Source organism: Prosopis cineraria, unplaced genomic scaffold (genome assembly GCF_029017545.1).
Source record: "Prosopis cineraria cultivar Desert tree isolate PC_DT_omini unplaced genomic scaffold, ASM2901754v1 PC2, whole genome shotgun sequence".
Taxonomy (NCBI): domain Eukaryota; kingdom Viridiplantae; phylum Streptophyta; class Magnoliopsida; order Fabales; family Fabaceae; genus Prosopis; species Prosopis cineraria.
Window position 1 is genome coordinate 35,477,322 of NW_026555333.1, and position 24,027 is coordinate 35,501,348.

Consider the following 24,027-nt stretch of genomic DNA (forward strand, 5'->3'; position numbering starts at 1 on the left):
CTATTGATCGGGTGTTTAATTTGTTGGGAGACATGCCTATGTCCTGGGTATGGGTTGCTATTGATGTTCCAAAAGATCTCAACTATCCGCTACCTATTCCCACCGAGGACGTAGGGATTATAGGAAAGGAGATTGGTAATTTTGTTGGATGGCAAGCTAGTAAAGTTAAGATGGTAAGTCTAAAAAAAAAAATAGTAAAGATGCATAATCCAAGAAAAAGATGATGCCCTAATCTAGGTTCTCTTTAAAAAAGCTAATCTCCAATGAAACTATGCCTGAACAAGAGCAACCTCAATTGCCAAGCTAATACTGAAATTTACTTCAAGCATATGCAACGATTAATAGATCTAATCCTTTGGTCCTACAAATCTTGTTCGAGGCTGGTATACATGGCGAAAAATGATATGATATGTTTTCATTTAATATTATTGATGAAGTGTTTCAACATGATATGATTAGTCTCACTATTCTAAACTTTTACATGTAGTAATTTTCCTTTTTTATATATGAATAATTAGTATCTTAAATATAAACTAATCCATTTGAAATATTTATGGTAGGTACTTATATGAAAACTTTGTTGTCCCTTTCGATCTATAAATGAAAATTGTCTTTGTTAGTCCCAATGAGGTTGGTGCATATGCCTTAATTAAAAAGGACAAGATTTTAAATTAAGCAAAGGCATTAAGTGAAAATTTCAAAGTAAGGGCTCAAAAGGAGACATTCTTAATAATATCATACCGTCAAAGATAATTTACTTCTTACTTATTTTAATAATTTTTTTATTTTTAATTTAATTAATTACATATAATTTTATACCACTTATTAATACTATTAAGGACCATTAGATGTTGGTCACCACCAAACCATTCAGTAACACTTTACTTTAAAGATATATTAACTTAGTTCTCTTAGAGGGAAACTAGGGAATCGATAAATTTTATTGGAGTTGATGAATACGTAAGTGCATAAAGTATTTCATATATTTATTTGTTTATTTAAATTCCATACTGACATATTTTTGACTATTTTATTAGGGTGATTGTGTTGTATTACACAAACACAAAACAATTAATTTCAAGGTCCTTTATAAATTTTGATGTGGCCTACAGTTGGAATATAATAAAGATAATTGGAATACTTATTGAATTGAAATGTAATATTCATAACTTTTTAATGCATTAGTACATATTCATCGGTTCTTTAATTTGTAGTGATCGAGACAAATAAAAAATAACTTGGATTGTTGCTTCTGTATGATAAGGTTCATGAAGGACATAATTATCCATAATGAGAACATAATTCCTGAGATGGTATGTCAACAATATTCACTTGTTAATTGCAAATAAATTTAATGTATTAAAATTAATTTATGGTTGATTATTTTTTTTATTGCAGTACTATGACGATTCTTACATTAAAAAATTCAAGAATGTGAAAATAAATGAGGTAATTGAAGAATGATGCCAATATATGTTTCAAATGTGGACCTTATATAAAGAAGATCAGTAGCTAGAGAAAGTAGCTAGAATGTTTATAGTTTTACTAGCTAGTTAGCTTTATAAATTAGTTTAAATTTAAAAATTATATTTGTTTACTTGATAGATTAATATAAGAGATGTTTGATTAATTTTGCAATTGAATATAATAAAATTCTATTGATATTCATATCTATAGATGTTGGAATAGCTGTCTGCTGGTGTTTTAAGTTTTTGTTGCAGGGGGTTGGTATAAATAATAGCACCTGTATTTAAAAATATATATAATAAGTGACGGTTATTTAAATAATGGTCATTTATTTGACAATATATGATGGAAAAATCATTTACTCGTCATTTATTCTTTCCCCTGATAGTGGCAACACTAAAAATTATATTTTAAACGATGATTATATAATCATCATTTATTGGAGGGATTTTAAATGTTAGGCATAAAAATTTAATTATTAACCATCATTTATTTTTTATTTTATAGTAGTGACCCACCATCCTGTTTCTCTATTGTAGGAAGAAAATTGATAGCTTTGTAAATGGAAGCACAATTGTCACAAGTCCAGCAAGTACAAATGTTGTTCCATAGATGAAGTATAACATTTCAATTTTTATTTTTAGGAGTTAAGTAACAATATGAGTGCATTATTATATGATAATTAAAAATTATCATGTAATTATTTGAGCGAAGTTTTAAGGTCTTAATTCCAATACATAATTTTTGGAAAAAGAGAGTTGATAAAGTTAAGAAGGATTAAATTAAAATATGTAAATTACTTTTAACACTTGAGTGATTCTAATTACATAAATATTATTAAAATTGCATTTGAGAACAAAATATAAAATAAATAAATACATAAAATATAAATGAAATATGAAAAAATAAGAAGAATAGAATAAGTAAGGAAAATAATATAAAAAGAAAATATAGGGTGGAAACGGCCGTTGGACTCGTAATGGATATAGATGTATAAAAAAAAATGAAAAGAGGAGAAATGGATGTGGGCCCCATGGTCACATTTCTTTATTATATTCCTCCCCCCTAAGGGGCAGCCGTGAGTCATCCGAGCGTGCGTCTATCCCAGGGAGTAATTTTAGAACTAGGTTCTATTATTAGATATCTTTGGTATGCCTTGAAATCCTTCAAAACTAGGAAAATTTCCTAATCATTTTTTAACCATATTTTTCTCCTTATTTTCAGAATCTGACAATGGGAGGATTGGGGTTTCTATAATCTCAAAACTGGGATAGTCCTAACCAATTAATTTGATTTTAAATATGCAAATGGAGTTAGATTTGGTGTTTAATCAGTTTAAATTTGTTGGATTTGATGATTTGAAGTTAGGGTTTAGTTGGAAATTTGTTATTTATGATTTTGATAGTGATATATTTGAAATTTAATGGTTTATTTTGGATTAATGGAAGTTATGTTGATGATTAAATGGATTAGTTTTTAAGGTTTATTATTAAATGTTAATACTAGCAATTTTTGTAGGTTTTGTAAATGTTGGAGTTCTGCGATTAATAATGACTTCAACAAATTACTGTTATTTAATAGCTCTAAGAAGAAAAATGAGGTTATTGAATTATAAGAATGTAATTGGAATGCAGAAATTTATTTATGATAATGAATTGAAATTTTTTTAAAAAAATAAAGTTTAGAGAAAATTAAAGTTTAGAGAAAATTAGGGTTATTCGTGATGATTATAAGTTTATTTGAGTCTAGAAAAAAAATGTTTTAAGATATTGGGATGATGACTTATGGCTTGAGGCAAGGTATAGATTTTTGGGATTTATTAAATGTGAAATAAATGTTCCCAAGAGAGTAATTATGGCAAATAAAGATTTAATGACTATGTTGAAAGTAGTTAAATAGTAGGGGTGATTAAGTTTAAAAAGTTTAGGTGATTAGGTGGGTGTTGGGTTAATAAGGATAATTAATCTAACTCTAAAATTTTTGTTTTGATTAGTGTTTAGTTACTAACATCTATTATTATTAGTATAAATATTATGTAGAGCATGGTGTTAGCATTGCTGGTGGTGATAATTCACTTGTCCGGGAAAACTTGCTTACTACGAGCAAAGGTAACATTTACTACTATGTCATGTAATTAGTTATGTGTACTTTATTTAAATTAATTGTTGTTTACAAAATATATGCCTTAGAAATGTATAATTATTGTTTGAAAATAAATTGCTAGTAGGATGAAAAATATTGATATATATATATATATAGATATATATATAATTATGTTTGGTATGAAATTTTCATATTTGGAAGAATGTATCATTGTCTAGAATTTATATTTGTTAGAAAATCATATTTGTATGAATTGTTTTGTTGTGGGAGGTTATTTGGGAAATTTATTATTCAAAAATAAATATGCCATGTGATACACCCTTATCTAATCTATGAGTGGCACTTTGTTGTTTAAACTAGCTTACCTGATATATATATATATATATATATTAACATACCATGTGATATATTAGGTGTGTTAGGTGTTCAGAATGGACTTCAATCCCTGATAAAGGAGGAGATAAGATGATAGTTTTGCATATTTTGTTCGGTTCTATTTGGAATTTGTTTAGATTAAATTATTTGAAAAATATTTTGCATACCCCACTTAGTAGTCACATGATTAATTGCATGTCATACATTATGGTATAATAATTTTGGTTATTGGAACCTTTATGTCTCATTATTTTTACAGGAGTTGGTCTAGTCAGAGAAGTATTAGAGGCTTAGACTTGGTGTATGAAACATTGTTGTAACCTCTTGGTTTTCTAATCCTATAATTAGCTGCTAATCAAGGGTAAATTAGTAATTAGTCAGGGATTAGAGATTTCGATGATTACTTGATAATTTGAGTCTTTGGGATGTTAAATGAGTAGATATGGGTGAAAGAACTGAGTTTTGGAGCAAAGCGTGTGCGTGCGATGATGATTCTCCTAACTATGTCATGCGCTGCGACGCATGTACCAAAAAATGACCTGATAAGTCATGGTTTGGCTTAGATTTCAAAAGGGAGAAGTATAGAAAATGTGAGGGGAGAAGAGAAGGAGCAAAGGCCTGATAGGGTAAGATAGTTTAGGAGCTTGGAAGGTATTTCTGATTAGTAATTTATCGAGTAAGCATTGTATGACCCTTACCTTTCATTCTACCCTAATTTCTCTTGAAATAAGTTATAGAGAAATTAAACTGAGAAATTTAAGGGGTTTATTTCTTACCCTATAATTATGAAAAGGTTCTCAAAAGTCAAATTAAAGCTTTGTAATTAGTTTGGAGTTGAGCAATAAAGCTTTGAACATATAAGCTCAACTTGGCCCTAATTTAATGGAAGTTTAGGGTGAAAGTCGTGTAAAATTAGAATGGGATCATTTGAAGTGATGTAATGTGGTAATCGAGTGGTAGCTAATTTAAAATGAATAAAAAGAAGTGAATGAATGGCTAAATGTAGCGTTAAGCAACAATTTAGTAGTTTTGGTCAACTGAATCAATTGACTAATAATACCAATTTTGTGTAGATTGGTGTGTTTCATGTGTGAAGCGAGAAAAAGAGCTGGTAGTGAATTGTTAGTGGTTATTAAAGTACTACGGTAACCTTTCTTATGACAGAAAGGCTGAAGTAATTGAATAACTTTCTCTGTTTGACTATGTATGTGTGTGTATATATATGTATATATGTGTATGGTGGTTGGTGGAAACCTATGATTGGTTTGAAAAGCATGATCATAGGGGTGGGAGTTCACCTATGTGGAGTGTAGAGAAAGATCACATGGAATATTTTTCTTAGTACCTAACGGGGTGCAGTGTTAAAGATTATCTCATTAATGCCTATTAAGGTGTGGTGTTGGAGATTTAGACTCTTTATTATTGATGTGATGTGGTGTTAAAGCCAATAACACCCTATTGTGTGTATTAGAAGAGATCATAGTTTGAAAGTGAGATAGAACACCTTTGGCCGGGTGAATCTACCACTAAAGGTGAGCTCAAGGCCAATGAGCGTGTATATTGGTTTAAGTCGAGTCTATGGTTTCAAGTTAGGGTGATTTACAGGTTTGATTGGTAGTGATCATGCTATATGTTAGAAAAGAGGTGAGAAATGGCAAATTGTAGTGATTATACTTTTAAAAAGTGGTGAAATGTTCTGTTGATGTGATTTGAAGTAAAAAAATATGTTACATGTTATGTTTCAATTGCATACTATGCTATACTTGCTCATAGTTGCATGTGATAGTCAATAGTAGATAATTATTCTGTTACTAAGATTATTATTTCACCTTGTGGTTAAATTTTTATAGGTCATAGTGGTGAGCTAAGTAAGGGAAAGTGTATGGACCAATATAATGGTATCGTGGTCATGGAAACTCTTGAGTTTGTGTAATGAACTAATCGGATGTGAATATTGTATATATAAGTTGCCATAGAATATACATGCATGTTTAAGTTGTGATTTGTTGAGAATTATATTGATTTTGTGAATATTAGCCCTTATATGTGAATATGTGGTGAAACGGGTAACTGGGGCTAAGATATAGTTTTGAATTCATTATAAATGTGTTAGTGGTGAATATGAAGTGATAATTGTAGTGAAAGAGGCCAAGTGGGCTAATTTTTGTTAAATGGTGTAAAATCTATCAACAGCCAAATTGTGGTGTATATGTATATATGCTTTATATCTAGGTTAATCAGGTGTGTTAGTTTCTTTTGAACTTGATTCAAGGCCTAGAATGGTCTAATAAAATTAAGGGATCTATTTGAGTGCTTGAGTACATTAATTTCTTTAAAAAATTGACTTTTTACACCCTAAGTGTTCAAATTTTGATCGGACCATTAGATCATGTCTAAACCTATCTCATTAGTTAGCTTATGAGTTAAGCTTTGTGTGGATGCTTGAATCACTCCAATCAGGCATCATATGTAGAAACAACACACGTTGAAAGTTCGATATTTGTGCCGTCAAATGACAACTACAGAAATTGGCATGTGCGCCGTGGCGTAGGGTGTATTATGCCATAGCGCATGTCACAGAGAAGGTCAAGGCGTGTGGTTCTGTGCCACATGCCGCGGCACATGTGTTGCTTGTCACGGCGCATGGCCCTTAATTTGACCTTATTTTCTTATTTTAAGGGCATGCAATGATTGATACGAATGATATGACTTGTTTTCGCTACATAATGCTCTTATGTTTGATGACTTTGATGATTTTACAAAGCAAGTCTTGGGCCCAAACTGTTTAAACATATAAATTGATTATGATTTAATTTTGGGTGGTGGTGATTAATTAATCTTTTCTTATATTTGGTGGATATAGGGGAGGGTTACAGATTATGTTGTTAAGTCTCATTTTGTGATTTAATGTATATTTACCTACCTAATCCAATTTTGAATATAATTGAGCATGTATAATCTAGTTTTTGATAGACTCTATATATGTTGGTCCTGAAAATTGTCTAACAGTCATAGTCTTAATTTGCTATGTTCAAGGATTTACATGTATTTTAAACATGAATTTAACTATGTTTAGTTTTATATAAATTGTGTTGGGTGGTTGTAACTCAATTATGGGTTGTATTTGTGTTTAGTTGATGTTAGGAATTGTATATCATAAAGTGGACAATTGGGTTATGGTCAAGTGGTTTACACTAAATGTTGGCTTTGCTTTATGTTATGAAGTTTATTGTTGGGAACTGGCATTTGGGCCCTAAATGGGTTTGTAGATACAGTTTTTGATATGAAGATGTTTAGGTATTAAGTCAAAGTCAACAGATAGATTTTGTTATATATTTTAGGGTGGACACTTGAATTACTTGTTTAGGTATTTTGTACCTAGGAAGTCTGATTTCTTTTTTTATGCTGTCTACATTTTTTTCATGATATTTGGATTTCAAACTTTATTTTGGAAATGGGATCTCATTAGGTAAACCTTTTTATTTTAATAAACTATTGTTTACTATAGTAGGTCTATTTATTAAATTTAATTGTTTCTACCATAATATAATTCTTTCTACCATGGTAGTTGGCTTTGAAATGGTTTTATTAGATTAATTTAATTCCTTTTTTACTATGGTATAGTTTGCTTTAGAAAAGTTTGATTCTTTTTAACCATGGGAGACTTATAACGTTTTTCTTATTACCTTAGCAATTAAACAAAACCTCTGTGGTAAGTATAGATTAAACTATATAATTACTAAACTATAGTTGTAGACTTTAACCAATTATTAAAAGACTAATCATAGTAGGAAGGAAAAGACAAATCAAAGGGTCTACTACGATTTAAAAGCTTTCGAAACAAGTACTAGAATACTCACTTCACAATCCAATAACAACTTCATTTGAAAATATAAACTTTTTAAAGTTAGGATTCCAAGTTTAATAACTTAAACTTTAAAATCAAATATAAACTAATTTAAAACAAAGTAGAAAACATATATAAAAGCATGAAAATCACACCACAAAAGGTAACAAATTAATTTAGGATCAAAAGATCCAAAACAAAATTTTTGGTAAAATACACCGTGGCATAATATAGATATGCTGCGACATAAGGCACAGCAAGCAAACTTCAGCATAGTTTGGAATTATGCCATAGCATAACATTTTAGCTACGGTGTCAAATGCATAACCTATGATAACAACATATTATCATAGAAAACTTTTTGATTAAACTTCCAACATGCCTCAAATCTTCATTTGACTTCTAATTGAGACAATCTAAGTATTCATAGAAAGCTCTCTTAAAACTCTAACTAATGGTGCTAGTTTCATTTTTAAACTCTAACCCAATCAAAAATTGAACACCCAAATGAAAACTAACACATTTTCACCCTTAAACAATAACTCAGGTGTCTAAAATTCACACTAAATGCCAAAAAGGAAAACTAACACCTAGATTGTAGCATCTTAAATTTTAATCTAAAAAAATAATTGCTAATTAAGGATAAATTAGTAATTAGTGGATTGATTGTGATTTTAGATAGTTGATTAATGTATGGTATTGGTTGGTTAGTATGTTAATGGGATCGAAAGGCGAGGCGATGATATGGAGCATGACACACGAGCATTAGTAAGAGTTATCTCATTGTGCCACATGTTGTGGCATGAGTTGCGTGCGTCGTGATACATGATATAGAATTTGGATAAATTTGAACTGCTAGCTTATTAAAATCAGAAAGGGGAAGGAAGAAAAATGTGTGGGAGGAGAGGAGAAGAGCTCAGCTCTGCTAGGGCAAGGATCTTTAAGAGTTTGGGAGTTAGCTATAACTAGTGACTTACCGGGTAAGTTTTGTATCACCCTATACTATGTTTCTACCATAATTTATCTACGTTTGGTTATTAGAGAAATTGAATCAAGCAGTTGTAAAGGGTTAAAATTTGAGGGAAAGGTTGTAAAAGGGCTCTTGGGTGTAAAACTAAAATTTTGTGACTGGTTTGGGGTTTAATAGTTGGATCTTAAGGATATAGGCCCTAAATAGCCTAAATGACTAAGTTAAAAAGGGGTATCAATGTTAATTAAATGAGAAAGAGTGATGTTTGGTCATTTGAATAGCTTAAGAGCAAATAATTATAGTGAATAGGTTAAGTAAAGCCAAGAGGTGTCAATAGATTTGTTTCATGTGTTAAGGAATTTGGTTTAGCCAAATTCATACCATGTGTGGAATCTTGAAAATTGCTTAAAGGATATTCATTGTATAGATAGAGCATTCGAGGATTGTTTGTGACAGTTGAACATATTTAAGAAGTTTAACGTGAACAGTAACCTTGGTAATAAGGGTAAAAAGGTAACTGGAATAACCCTTTTATAAATTAGTTTATAAAATTATTTATAAGTATTTATATTAATTGTATGCATAGTGTTTTATAGACTGATAAAGTAGCAATATTGCAAAAAACTATGCAGGTATGTAAGTGAGTAAAATTTGCGACTTATGTGAAGAGACATATGCATTTGCATCCGCAAGTGTATCCTAGACTAAGGTCGGTGGTCGCGGCCCTACTATATGTAAGGCTTGAAAGTCCTGAAAGGTCCTACTCATTGATGATGATCTACTAAAGAAGACTTAAGAGTATATGCATTCATGAGTTTACCCTAAACTAGGGTAGGGATTGTGGTCCTACTTTGTGTAAGGCTAGAAAGTCTTGATAGTCCAAGCATTGAGCTTACTTTGTTAGTGGGGACTTAGGAGAGCACTTATTTTTATGATATCTGGTTTGAGGCAATATTTTGGTAGGCCTTGTGTTGTGTAAGGGTAGAAGTCTTAGTTTAAGTATTAAACTTGCTCAGGTAGTAAGAACCAGAAGTGTATGAGCATAATGAATGAATGAGGGTGTCATTGTGTGTATATTTATTTATACTGCTCTTTATTGGAATGGATGGTACTTTATCTCTTGTATTTTATTTTGCTCACTAATCGATAATTAGGGTTTGTCCAAGTTACTGGGATGTATGTCTCACTCCGTTACCTTTTGTATTTAGGTGAAAAGAGTACAAGAAGGTTGGGAAAGGAAGTGAGGAAAAATTAGCTTCACTTGATAGGGTACAACTACCTTTATACAAATTGAATGTATATTTGTATTTAAAAAGTTTTAGTTGCCAGCTAGGATGCATATGAGTATGTGTATGACTTGCTTGTATATTTGATATTGCATCTTGCCGAATGTATCACAATGGTGAATACATGGGTAGACTTAGATGCTATTCAAGTAAGTGTATGTTATGTTATATGACTCGTTTCACTTGTAATGAATATGAATTATGTGATATGGTTTAATTGTGTGAACTTGACCAAATGGCAAGGCTTAGCCCTATTTGTACGAGTTAAGTGTATGTGAATCTCAACTGTATGATGAGGCATAGTGCCATATGTGTAAGTCAAAGGTGCAAAGTGGAACAAGTATGTTGTTGTATATGTGGTTGTGTATGTGCCTCATATAAAGCCATAAGTGTGTAATATGGCATTAAGAGCTCAAATTGTGATTGTGATGTGATATATGTGATATGGTGTGTCAATTATATGTATTTAGTCCTTTTGGACTTGATTCAAGGTCTAAAGTGGTCTAATAAGATAAAATGTGAGAATTGAACACTTAGGGTGCTCAATTTTAAAAGAAAAATAGCTTTTTGCAATCAAGTGTCTAATTTAAAATCGGACTGTTGGATCGTGTCTAAATTTTTCTCATCTAGTTTAGGTCGGTAATATTGAGCATCCTATCCGACCTATGTCATACCTATAGGTTATTAGCAATACTAAGCTCATTAGTAATGAAATATGCCAACCATTATATACAAACTTAATGGAGGCTACACCACATGAATTTTACCATTTTAGCCTTTTACTTCTCTAAGGTGAACTCTCACTCTCATGCTCATGCCATCGCAATTTAACTTATACAAATTTACTCATGCAAATCACAATAGCCAGCATGCACTTAACATCAAAACTTACAACTACCATAGCTCATACAACCACTTAATCACTACCACACCTCATGATCACATTAACAACAAATCCAATCCTAGTATACAATCCATCATATAAACATTGTCAATAATTCATGGCCAACCCAAGCATATATTACATCATATAACATCATCAATAAATCATAGTCTATCTAGACATGCATTCTATTATATAACATCATTAATGACTCATAGTCAATCTAGACTAAAAACTCATATTTCTTAATCACATAATATCTTTACTAACATAAATGTTAAACAAGTATCACTATTAGGCATCCCTTACATTTAACAAAAATCTCAAGTTCACAACCTCATAGTAATTCCATGCTACTCATTTCATGTCACTAAAAATTACATAGCAAATTTATTCACAATTGCAGACACAATTATATACAACAATAAGATTGCTAGCTACCTTCACTCTTAGGCTACCAGCCTAAATGTCAAATTTGAATTTTCAAAGGGAACTACTCTGAGCTTAAACTCCATGCATAATCAATCTACAATCAAATTCACAAAACAACATCAATGACCAATATTTATTAATTAACACTTAATTGTGGTTAAGGCCTAATCCATCACTCATCATGATTAAGCTTATCTAGCCTAAAAACTAACTTTCATTAGTTTATTTAACTCACATTAAGCTTAATAATCATTGTTAACTTCCTTCTATAGCTTAAACTTGATTGCTAAAGATTAGGGTTAACTATAAACACCTCTTAAATGGCATTTAAAGTTACCAACTGCTATAAACTAATGATAGAAACATTAAATAATATCCATAGACTTCATTTAAGTCCTAGAAATTGCTGGCACTCAATCCTAAATTTAAATCTCATTTCCATCACCCCTCGAACGTGCAAAAAATGCAAAAAGAAGAGAGACAAATTAGTTTTGAAAGCTTACCCAAGCCTTTAAATACTCCAAACTGCTTCCAAGACTCGCCAATACATAACCCTAGTAGAGCCCTACATTTTCTCTTGGCCACAACCCTTAAAACTCCTCCAATATTAAAAACTAATTGCAATTTTGTGATTTAAATTTTTGATGTACTTGCTGCGGCAAACAGTCCAAAATGTGCAGCTTCACTTGAGCCCAATTTCTAAGCCTAATTTGGCCCCATAGCCCATTAAGTCTTATTTTAAACCCTTTAGAGGGTCCAACAAGCCTGAATGGCCATCTTAACCTAATTACTAACTCCTAATTAACCCAATTGATTAAATCACCTGATTAATTAATATAAGTCCTTAAATTAATTTTGAGAAGTAACAAGTGTGTCCTCAAACGGTGCAATAAACCTAACTTCTAAATCAAATGGTAAGTTCTTGAGGTCCTTTATCACAATTTCCCTAAATACTAGTGCTTGGAAATAAAGGAAATGGAGAAATAAAGATAGAGAAAATGGGAGATTTGCATGGTTAAAGTAGACATGATATTAATGATAAAAGAGAAATTATAGAAAATATAAAGAGGAAAAACAAATAGAAAAGCAATGGCTTGCTATTACTACTATTATGCTAGGAGCCAACACTCTACTTGATTGTTAGAGAAGTTAGTACCTATAATTTTGTTTTATTTTCTTGAGCCATACAACTTTATGTCATATTTATAGCACCTCAAATGTTATCTTGCTAATGTTGTCCAAGAAATTATTAGTACAATGGCTCCACTTATTAGAAATTTGATGGTAACTCTTGTCAAATTGAAATGGTGGTTTGAAACAAGTATCAACCAGTAAATCTCATAATGGCACTAATTGACATCTGTAAAGTTCTTTTATCCTATCCTTAGCTTTTCTAACTTGTTAGTAATTGATTCATTACTTTTATGCATTTCTGATATATCAAGCTCTTAATGTATTTAAATCATTAATTACTATATTTGTTTTTGTGAGATCATTATAAAAAGCCATCAATTATGAAAAGTCAAACAAAAAATATTAATGTTAGAAAAAATCTTCAAAATTCAAGGAGTACAACGTTCCTGCTAATATTAATATAAAAAATATGCTTTTTTTTAAAAGAAAGGGAGGGAGTGCTAGTGTTTCTTTAAAGAAAAGCTACCACTCCCTGATACTATTAAAAAGAAACTCTCCATTTTTTATGGAAAAAAAAAGTAAGAGGTAGCCTTCCTTGAATTCTTTTAAAAAAAAAAAAGGTAAGAGGTATTATCACTTAACCAACTATCTTGTAACACTTCTCTTATTATAAAAATGCTACCTCTAGTTTTAGATAGTGTTTGGACTAAATTTGGCACACTAGGCTAAATTTGGCACACTGGGCTAAAGGGCAAATATACTAAGGCCCAATTTAAAAGAAATGGTGACAACCCAATAAAGACTAGAACTTGAGGACAAGTTTAGTGGCATGCTGCATTTCATTGGGGCAATGACCTAACCTCACATCACTTCCCCATGTCTCCTAGAAATTCAATGCACTTATCTTGCCACTCCCACATCGAGGCATACCAAAGGCCTTTAGAAAGGCATGAATGATTATTTCTCCTTATGACATTGAAATTTAAATTTGAATGAGTATGCTATTGCCTTTCTCTATAAAAGGTAATGAGAACTTAACTGAAGAGGTTTAAATACTTCAACACACAACCTTGAATTAACTTGTCCAATGCAATATCAAATTGACCCTGCATCAACCCAACCTCGCCTAATGCAATCTTAGATAGTTCAAGTTCAGACCTCCTAAGGTTATTTGTTGTACTTTTCCCTTCGTTCATTGGAGCATCATTGTAATTACTCTTCAATAATGCAATCTCATGTCATACACACTCTAGCATGTCTTAGTTCTCTTTGTTAAGCTTTGGCACTCCAAGGAAGTTATGGTAAAGGACATTAGAAACTCACAATCATTTGATACAATACTCATATTGAGGATTTACTCCTCTGGCATGCTTGACAATCATTAAGGGGCACGATGCTCTACACCCAAATTCGGAAGCCATGCCAATAAGTAGCATTGGATCTTATAGTATTTAATAAACGCTACAGAAATAAAAATATAAATGCTTGCAAGATTTTTTTTTGGTAGTAGTATTGTAAATAAAGACCTTGAAACTTGAGAGCAATTTGTGTGCATTTCATGTGACTTTCTAATAATTAAAATCTTAATGAGAGACATGACAATTATTCTTCCTAACTTTTTTTAGTTGCAGAAACCAAATATTTAATTTAAAAATTTATAAACATTCTTTTAGATTTAACTATTTCATTTCCATTCACTCAATCATTAATTTATTGTTAATTCATCTAGTTAATTTTTTTAACGTGCGCGTGCGCACACACACACATATTTAATAATGCTTTCAATATCTAAGTTAAAAAATTTAAAATAATTAAGTATAACGATATTTAAATAAATTCCCCTAAATAAAAAGACAACTATTACAAGAGGATTAAGAAGTCATAACAAAAGACAAACTATGACTCAAGCCTTCAAACATTGGATCGATAATGGAACTTGCTTGTAATATTCAGAGAGGGCCCACAGTGGGAAGACATTTCTATACATTACATAATGCAACATGCAGTTCCTCATGAATACTCCCATCGACTCCTATATATATAAGAATAACTCAATAATTAATATTTCATTTCAAGTTTATATTTAATTAATTAAATATGTTAAATGAGAGAGAGAGGATCGAACTCACTTGTTGTGGCCAGTCACCATTGTCTAATTGATAATTAATTAAATTTCTTGCTCCACGATGAAGAGGAATCAAGTCTCTCTCTACCTAATGAACAAACCAAATAAACAAGATCAACCCAAAATAAGATGCATGCTGACAAAGTTAATTAAAGATGATAGATTGCTTACTTGGCTAGCATAAATAAGACCTATATAGCATATGCTATTTGTACTGCATGTGATCACATTTTTCCTTTAAGTGGGATGTACTTCTGAATCATCCATCTATCAAAACATTGATTAAATTGATTAACTCCTATTCTAATGTGTTTAGGGTGTGTGTGAATGTGTGTATTAGAACATGTTAATTACCTTTTTGGGACATGAAAGATAGCTCTCTCCCCACCCGCCATCTTCTTTTTGTGTTATGAGAAGAAAATTGATAGCTTTACGTATAGAAACACAGTTGTCATAAGTTTTGCCAGCTGCAACAAGTCCACCAAGTGCAAACATTGTTCCATAGATGAAGCAAATTCCCCAGTTGCCATACCAAGAACCAACTTCTATTTGAATTTCTTTAATGTATTTCACAGCTTTGTCAATAAAATCTTCAATCTCTTTGTTTCTGTTTGCTGGATATTGCTCTCTAAATAAAACTAAAGCTTGTATTGCTGCTCCAGTGCACTCTACATACTCATGCTCTATGACAATATTCTCTAAAAATTCAATAGGATTCAATACTTGCTCCCCAAAACAAGTAAATTAAATTAATTCATGTGTTATCACTTCATAAATGTATCAAATAAAAACTCATTTTTGAGTCCAAAAGTTTGTTTGCTTCAAATATTAATAAAGCAATACACACACATATAAAATCTTACTTCTAACCAATCTTGTCCTCTAATTAGTTCCCAGACTACCAAACCACCTTTTTTTTACTCTGCCAATATTATCATAAAAACATTCATGATTAAATTAGTACATGATTCTATCAAATTGAATATTCATTTTTATTTATTAAAATAAAATAAGTCACCTGAAGTGACAATAGTATATTGACAGTATCAAACAATCTCTCAAGTTCCATCTTTTCTCCTACAATTTCTAGAGGCAGTTTTGATAGAAGAAGACAACATTAAAACAAACAATGATACATAATGTGAAGTTACATATATTATATAAAACAAACATAATCAACTATCAAGTTAATCATCACCTTCAAACCTTCTGCTGTGCAATCTGAAACTTGCAGTCCTTGGTCTTGATCATAGAAAGTCCATGACCCTTTAGAAATGTGACAATACATACTCTTGAAGTCACTGGAAGGGTCGTTCTTAACTTGACCATATCCATCATTAAAAGAAATTACACTAACTAGCTCATGAGTATGCACATAGATCAAATTGAAAGACAACACACAAGTCATTGAATTGTTTTTCCCATAAGATTAATGAAACAAACTTGAGATTCCTTGATGAAATAATGTGCTCTTGAAAGTGTGGGAGCAAGTTCTTCAATTAAGTTGGTGGAAAGCAAAGCTTGAATAGCAAATTCAGCATCCCATGTTTGGCTTTCGAGACACTGTACGTAGATATCAAGCCTAAAATTAAATTATTAAATTCACCAAAAAAAATTTAAAACTATTCAAAGGAAGATAAAGTTCTAGATGCAAGGGAAAATGATAATTAGGGACCCTATAAGAATATTAATGATAATTACAAACTTTGAATTATCGCAATCCCAATACTAGATCATAATCCTTACTTGCAATAAATTATTTTTTGTTAAATGGCTTAAGATTCACAATGAATTTTGGTAAATTCCTAACTAATGCTATAAAAATTCCCAACTATCGCTTGTTGTTTTCCTAAGCGGTTGGCTTACAATTTACAACTGAATTTCATAAATTCTGAAATGATGTTACAAATAATCCCAAGTGCATTTAGTAGATTTAATTTCCAAATGATTTATTTATATATTGACAAAAAAATCATAAGTAGATTGATTTGCAATTCACAACTAACTCTAATAAATTTTCAATTAACGTTACAAATAATTTCAAGTGTATTTACTTGCTTTTCCAAGTGGTTTATTTGTATATTGATATCAAAAAATCAAAATTCACAACTAACTCTTATAAATTCTGAACTAACATTACAAATAATTCAAAGTGCATTTAGTAGATTTTTCAACTAATTTTTTATAATTTTCAATTGCAAGTAAGGATTATAGTCTACTATTGGAATATGGGGTTCTTAATTGTCATTTCTCCAAAAATAATTAATACTAGATCGGTGGCCCCCCAACTTACACACACATATCAAAATAATAAAAAGTTGCATCAAAACAATTTGGTGAATTTGAAATATTATTATAGTTTCATTTATTGCAATTATCTCTTAATTTCACTTGCATAGTCATTCCTTCTTCTGAAACCCATAAATAATCAGGAACCCTGGCAAGATGCTTCTTAAAAGCTTCTCCATTTGGATTTTCAGCCCAACAAGCAACCATGCATAACGACTGTGATAAGTATAAAATGACCTTTTTAATACTATAGTTTTACTATTTTATATATGTTAAATTAATCTCAATTCATTTTATGTTTTATCTACTAAAGTAAGAAAACTTAACCTTTTGCACAGCTCCAATAGTCAAATATCGAGTATTCTCATCTTCATAGTGGATATGCTTTATAGTTTTTTGAAGGGCCTTCTCTCTAACTAATTTGTTGAAGGGCTAACAAGTGAAAAGTGGCTCACTTACTACGTATAAGCTATCCCATAATAGATCTTGTATCAAGGAATGTGGAGAGTAAAGATCCTCCTATAATGTATGATCAATATAACTAAGGTCATAGTTTCCATAATGATGATGAATCAATAATATGTAATGTAATGCATCACCTTTGCACAAAGGTGGCGAGCTTTGTTCCAATCAATTTGATGGTAAGGTTGAACATTACGTTCTTGTCTAAGCTGAAGAATAAGTGGTATGATTGGACCCACAAAACTTTTACCATACAAGTATGACATAGGCATGTAGACCGATCGGCAATAAACCCACATCTTAGCTGCAATCACTCATTAAGGTAAAAGAGAAAGTAAATAAAATGTTCTAAAGAAACTCAAGTTTGATATACACATGTGTATGGGGGTTAAATTAACTGAATGAATGATACCTGGAGCATCAAAAGAAATGAAGGCAAGAGCCAAAACTCAGGAGGCATTGGGTTGCTTCCAGACCATTCAAATACACCAAGTATCTCTATGTGTGTGTGTGTAGTAGCAGCAGCATATTTTAATAAGTTGGAGGATTTAAGTCTTAAAGAGAACATGTTAACCAAATGACAAATCAAAGGTGTTTAATAAAGAAGGCATACACATAGCCAAGTCCTTCCCTTGGAAGATATGTAAGTGACACCACCATAATCAAGAATCCATTTTCGAGCTCTAACACAAGTATTATTATCTTCTCCTCCATTAGGTCCTTTTCCTAGAATGCAAATACATATGTAGCTGAGAGCTGTACAAAACAAGCAACTAGGACTCTCTATATGCAGTCCCCACCCTCCATCTTCATTCTTCATTTCCATCCATGTTACATTAATTCATACACATAACATCAGTTACTTGTTGCATTTCAAATGTTGACAATATTGAATGAGATACTTCACTTGGTGATTGTACAAGAAATCTAGAATCTCTTTACGATACTCTATAGGGAACACATTTTCAAGTTGTCCTGTAACATACATGCAAAATACCTGCATGCACCATAATTTTTATTAATATATACTAGCTAGGACATTTGATGAAGATTCCAAATCAAGTTATTAATAGAAATGCCATATGTACAAACTTACAAATGGTTGTATAAAGAAGAGGGGTCCACTAAATAAAGAAGGCCAGTGGCCATCCTTAGATTGCAAGATGGACAAGTAATAAGCTGCTCTTTTCACTGTGTTCATAACCTTTTCAGATGTCATTTCCTCCTCTTCATTTATGTTCACATGTGGTATTGTCTGCTTGAAATTCTTCTCTCTCAAAAACTGCATCAAATGTTCCAAATTTGACAATATAAGCATATGGATCAACCACACAATTAATGTCCAACTTTATTATATTCATGCCTAAGAGCCCTCACAATTCAAGTTTTTTGGCCGACGTACAGATTGTAAATGTTGATTATAGCATTTTTCTTTTATAAAAATTGTGACAGTAAACATTTTATCCTTCTTAAAAGTATGTGATCGAGCATGGTGAAAAATTATATAAATATACTGTAAAAGTTAGAATTAAAAATTTTTATCTAGATATGACTCAATATCACTTATCCAATATTTAAACCAATATCAAAGTATTAAATCCTAACATTACGGCATTAACCCTTTTTATGAAATGCCTCGAGGGCAATACTTTTTCCTATTCTATTTATAAGATAGAGGGAGATAATTTTTTATCCTATTTACAAATCATGTGATTAATTTTAAATTACATTTTTTTCATTTTAACCCTTTTAAATTTTAGTGATATAAAGTACATTAATAAATTATATATATTTAAAGGATAATATAATTTTTAATCTCTAAATTTTTTTAATTATTAATTTGATCTTCTAAATTTAGTTTTTATCGATTTAATCTCTTAAAGTTTATCTTGGCTATTAATTTGTTCCATATTTTAAATAATTGGAGATAAAAGTGTCAAAATATGCTAACATGGATAACAGACCCTAAAATTTTTAAAACAAAAGAACAAAAGGCTGTATAAGGAATTATTGATAAAAATTAAACTGATTTGAGGGCTATTTTGTTCTTATTTAGCTACATATGTATAAATTTAAAGAATTCACATGATAATTTAAGAAAATATAAAAAATCAAATTAATAAAAATTAAACTTAAAGGATCAAATCGATAATTAAGATAAATTTGAGAAACTGAAAGTTTCATTATCCCTATATTTTTTCAAATTTAAAAGTTATTAAATTTTTAAACCGGATTAATGAGTTGTAATTTTTTTTGTTTTGGCAAAATATGTTAAAAGTAATTTATAAATAAGATAGGTGAGAATAATTGATATTTCACGCCTCTTTCCAACCATTCATTTCTCAATTATTCAAATTTTCTTCGCATCGTTAATATGCAATATAAATATTTGATCTGGATTCCCTCCCTAAACATTCTCGGAAACGTCCATTGAATCTTTGTTTCATCTTTTTTATCCAAATCCTTGGGTCATTTTAATATATGATAAGAATATAAATAATTATGTAAATTTTGACTTTCTGTTTATTTTTTAAGTTTATATTTATTAATGTAAGAAATCAATAAAAACTATGAGCGCCCAACATTCATGCAATGAATTATATTCATTAAAGGAACTATGTCGCTTTAACACGAGACCTTTGTTTTTTTTTTTTTTTTTTGACCAAAGAAGCAAAGAAAGCCATTCATCCGAAGCTAAACTAGCAGCTCCAACCCATAGGTTTCATCTTAGTTTTGAGTCTATACAAATATAAAAAATATTTTTGGAAAAGCTACTCTTTTAAATTTTAACTGTGCCTACTGCACAATATTTAAATCTGACTCAATAGTATTAATGATAGTTTGATCAGAAAAATAATGTATAAATAGATTAGTTTAAATAAATTGCATTTTTTTTTGGGATACGACGGGAATATAAATTGCATTATTTAAGACTTATAGATAATATAGGTTTTATTATCTCACCTTGATCAGATCTCAACTGTCTAGATTAATTCTAGAAGATTCAAATTTAAAGCTTTTTTAATTTTTATTTCATATTTATTAAAATAAAAAAATTATTTTTAATAAATTTTCTTTATCACTATTCAATACCAGTCTAAATAGTTCATATTTAATTTGAATAGTTTAAATTTAATATTAATTTTTTTAATTTTTATAAATTGACTATGTAGATCTATTCTAAATGTTTGAGATTTAAAATCTTTAACTTGCAATATTTTTTTAAAAAATATTTTTTAGAAAGTGCCAGTTTGGAAATTATTTCCAAGTAAAAAAAAAAGTTAGAAGAGTATCTTTATTTATAAAAGTAAAAAATTTTAAAGTTTATAAAAAAATTTAATATTACATTTAGAATGTCCAGAGTATATCTTGATAGTCAATTTGATAAAAAAAATATAAAAATTTAATATTAAATTAGATAATTTAAATTAAATCTATATTATCGAGATTAATGATGAAAATATTTATTATGAAATTTGATAATTTTTTTAAATTTATATTTTAATAAATATAAAATTAAAAAACTTTCAATCTATAAAATCCATATCTTATCATATATGATGAGCACAGAAATCAACCCCATCCAAGCAGCAACTGTACACCCTAGGCACACACAAATTGGTATAATTTATAAACTATAAAGTCCTTCTGCTTCTTGTAAATTTCTTAAGTATAAGAAAGAGTTAATATTTGAATAAATATATAAAGGTTAAGGGTAATTTTTGTCTTTCAACTTTATTCCAAAGGTCAATGGGTATTCTAAACTCAAATAAAGTTTAATTTTATCCTTGAATATTAAATATTCTCTCTCTCTCTCTCTCTCTCATTCATTTTTCTCACTGTCTTTTCACCTTTGATAAGCCCCACATTATATTGTTTATATTTTTTATTATAAAATATTTGAGTTGAGAGTAATCGCTAACCTTTCGTAACAAAGTTAAGAGGCAAAACTAATATTTAACCCAATATATTATAACCAAAAAAATACTTAAACAAATGTAATATGAGGTCTACTAACAATGAAGATAGGGGTACCAAGAGTGAAGATAAGGGTATCAAGAGAGACTTTCTAACGTTTATGGACAAAATAGACCCTTACTATAACAAGTAATAGATGGATGATTGATCATACTATCGGCAGATTTGATGTCATGGTGGTAAGCCGCATGCTTACATAGGAGGCCTTATTACGTTGGCACTAGATAGTTACAAGTAAAAGCATGCAGGAAATCTCAATTAAAGAAATACCAAATCGAATGAGATCAACTTGCAGCTAGAATACATACATACATACATACATACAAATGGAGAGAGAGAGAGACAGAGGAGGAGGAGGAGAAATGAAACCTGAAATCGCCAAAGAAGATCAGGGCAGGCTCTGAAACGGGAGCGACTAGAGAAGTGTTCACGAGCAGCTTCAACTTCATCTCTCTCCTCTTGGCTTACATCTTCTTCTGCATCAAACTCCCATGTCTGTCTCCCTAAGAAGTTATTTGTACTGAATATGTGCGGATTCTTCCCTCTCTCCCTTATCCTCAGCCTCCACATTCTCTCTCTCTCTCTCTCTCTCTTTCTCTCTCTCTCTCTCTCTCACTACTCTGATCTTAAACCAAAACTAATAACACACACACACGCACCCCCCTTCCTAAGCATGCATTCATGCATACACACGTACTCCTTCCCCCTATTTATAACATTGGCATAATTTCTAACTTATTTCTATAATGATAAATAAATTATTTTAATTTTCAACTAATTAATTTATTGTTATTGATTTTACTCACAATTTTTTTTACTGGAAAATGATCACTTTTGCTTGGATGAAACATAACTAGAGTGCCAGTTCAAGATTGGACCCTTCTCCATCAGCACGCAGAGAAGATTATAACTATTGCTGCCTCATCTATTAATCAAGAATTATTGATATTATTGACCATTCAATATATTGCCGTGAGTAAAATTTTCACTGTTGACAATATCCTCTTTTCATGCAAATGTTTTCTGTTTGTAGGCCTGATCTTACTCATGTAACATTTAAACAATGCCAAGCTATAAGCCTATAATAAATAAAGGGAAAATAACATTTTGGGACCATCATTTATTAGAAGCAAGACAGCAAATTCCAGAAGTAACAGTTAAGGACTAAAGTCTTTTGCCGATTCAAGAGAATGGGGGTTATGGACCGAATAATAGCAATAGTAATGAATTTCAAAACTTGTAACTAATTAAGTTCAGTTAAAACAATAAAGCTTCAAAAATAAATTGTCTAAATCTCATTTTCAATGCATTTGTAAATGATAAAATCTCAATAATAAATTATTTTAAAACCTAAAACTGACATGAGAATTTAAAAATAGGGTCTTCGATAATTCGATAGTAAGCTTCGATGCATTTTTTAAGATAAAATATACAAAATTCCCTTAACGTTTTAATTTTTTACCAGACTCCGATACTATTATTATTTTTTTTTTGTTATTTTATGTCATATTAAAAAACACATAGCAATTTATGTGATGTCCAATGTAAGCTAATATTAGCTTTTGAAATTTTATCCATATTTTTATTTTATTATTAGCTCACAATGGCTGCCATGTATGTGGTTTTTTTTTAATATAACAATACAAAACTTCAGTAAAATAATTAAAAAATAACTGTAGGGGAGTTTGTGGTAAAAATAGATAAAAGATTAAAGAGATTAATTTTAAACTTTTAAAGGTAAAGGGTTTCCATGTAATTTATCTCAAAGTTTAAAGGAGTTTTTATATATTTTAATTTTTTTTAAATGAATTTCTGATTTCCAAAACCAAACCCTTCATTCGTTTTTAAAAGTCGTTAAAAGTGGGCATTTTGATCTATAAAATTATTTTAAGATTAGTAAAGGACATTGGTCCTTAATTTTCATTTTTGTAACTCCGTAATGGTTTTTTGGTGATAAGAAATTCTGTTTTTATCTCTTAAATGATCCAATACAATATTTTCCCTGTAATAAAAAAATTTATTTGAAATATTTTTCTTATTACTCGCTGTGTTTTATTATATTTATAAAATATTTTTTTATTTTACTACATTTTCTTCAGAATGGCATGTTTTTCCCTTCAACTTTTCTATTTAAAAAATGAAGAAATTTTGGAAATAAAACTCTATTTCCGAATTTATTCATGGATGTTTTTCGTTTTCCGCCTCCTACCTCTCTCCATTTTCTTTTTTATATTTGGTTGTAATTTAGAATTTTTAAATTATTATATATTTAATAATTGTATAAATAAAATTTAAAAATAGATAAAAATAATTTACAATTATATTTTTATTTCATCAGTTTTTGTCCAAAAATTTTTATTATATTAATATATAATGAATATCTATGAATAATATATTTAAATTTTAAATATTACTATATCTAAATATTTTTTGCAAATAATAAAATTATTATTGTTTATATAAAATTAAATAATTTTTCTTTCTTTCGTATTTTTCCTTGTTCAGCCAAATATAAAGGAAGAGATTTGCATCCTTTCCTTTCATTTTTTAAATCTCATGATTTTCTTTATTCCTACCTATTTGTCTTCCAGGCACTGTATATAAGGTCGCATCAATATTAACAGAAGACGAAGACCACAATGAACGCATGTTAGTAGTTGAAACAATAATACTGAC

At 30.0% G+C, this 24,027-nt stretch overlaps 1 pseudogene; it reads right to left on the reverse strand.

Annotated features, from left to right (window-relative positions):
- Positions 1-14,400: 14,400 nt before the first annotated feature.
- LOC129302726 (beta-amyrin synthase-like) lies at positions 14,401-21,937 on the reverse strand (annotated as a pseudogene).
- Positions 21,938-24,027: the final 2,090 nt, after the last annotated feature.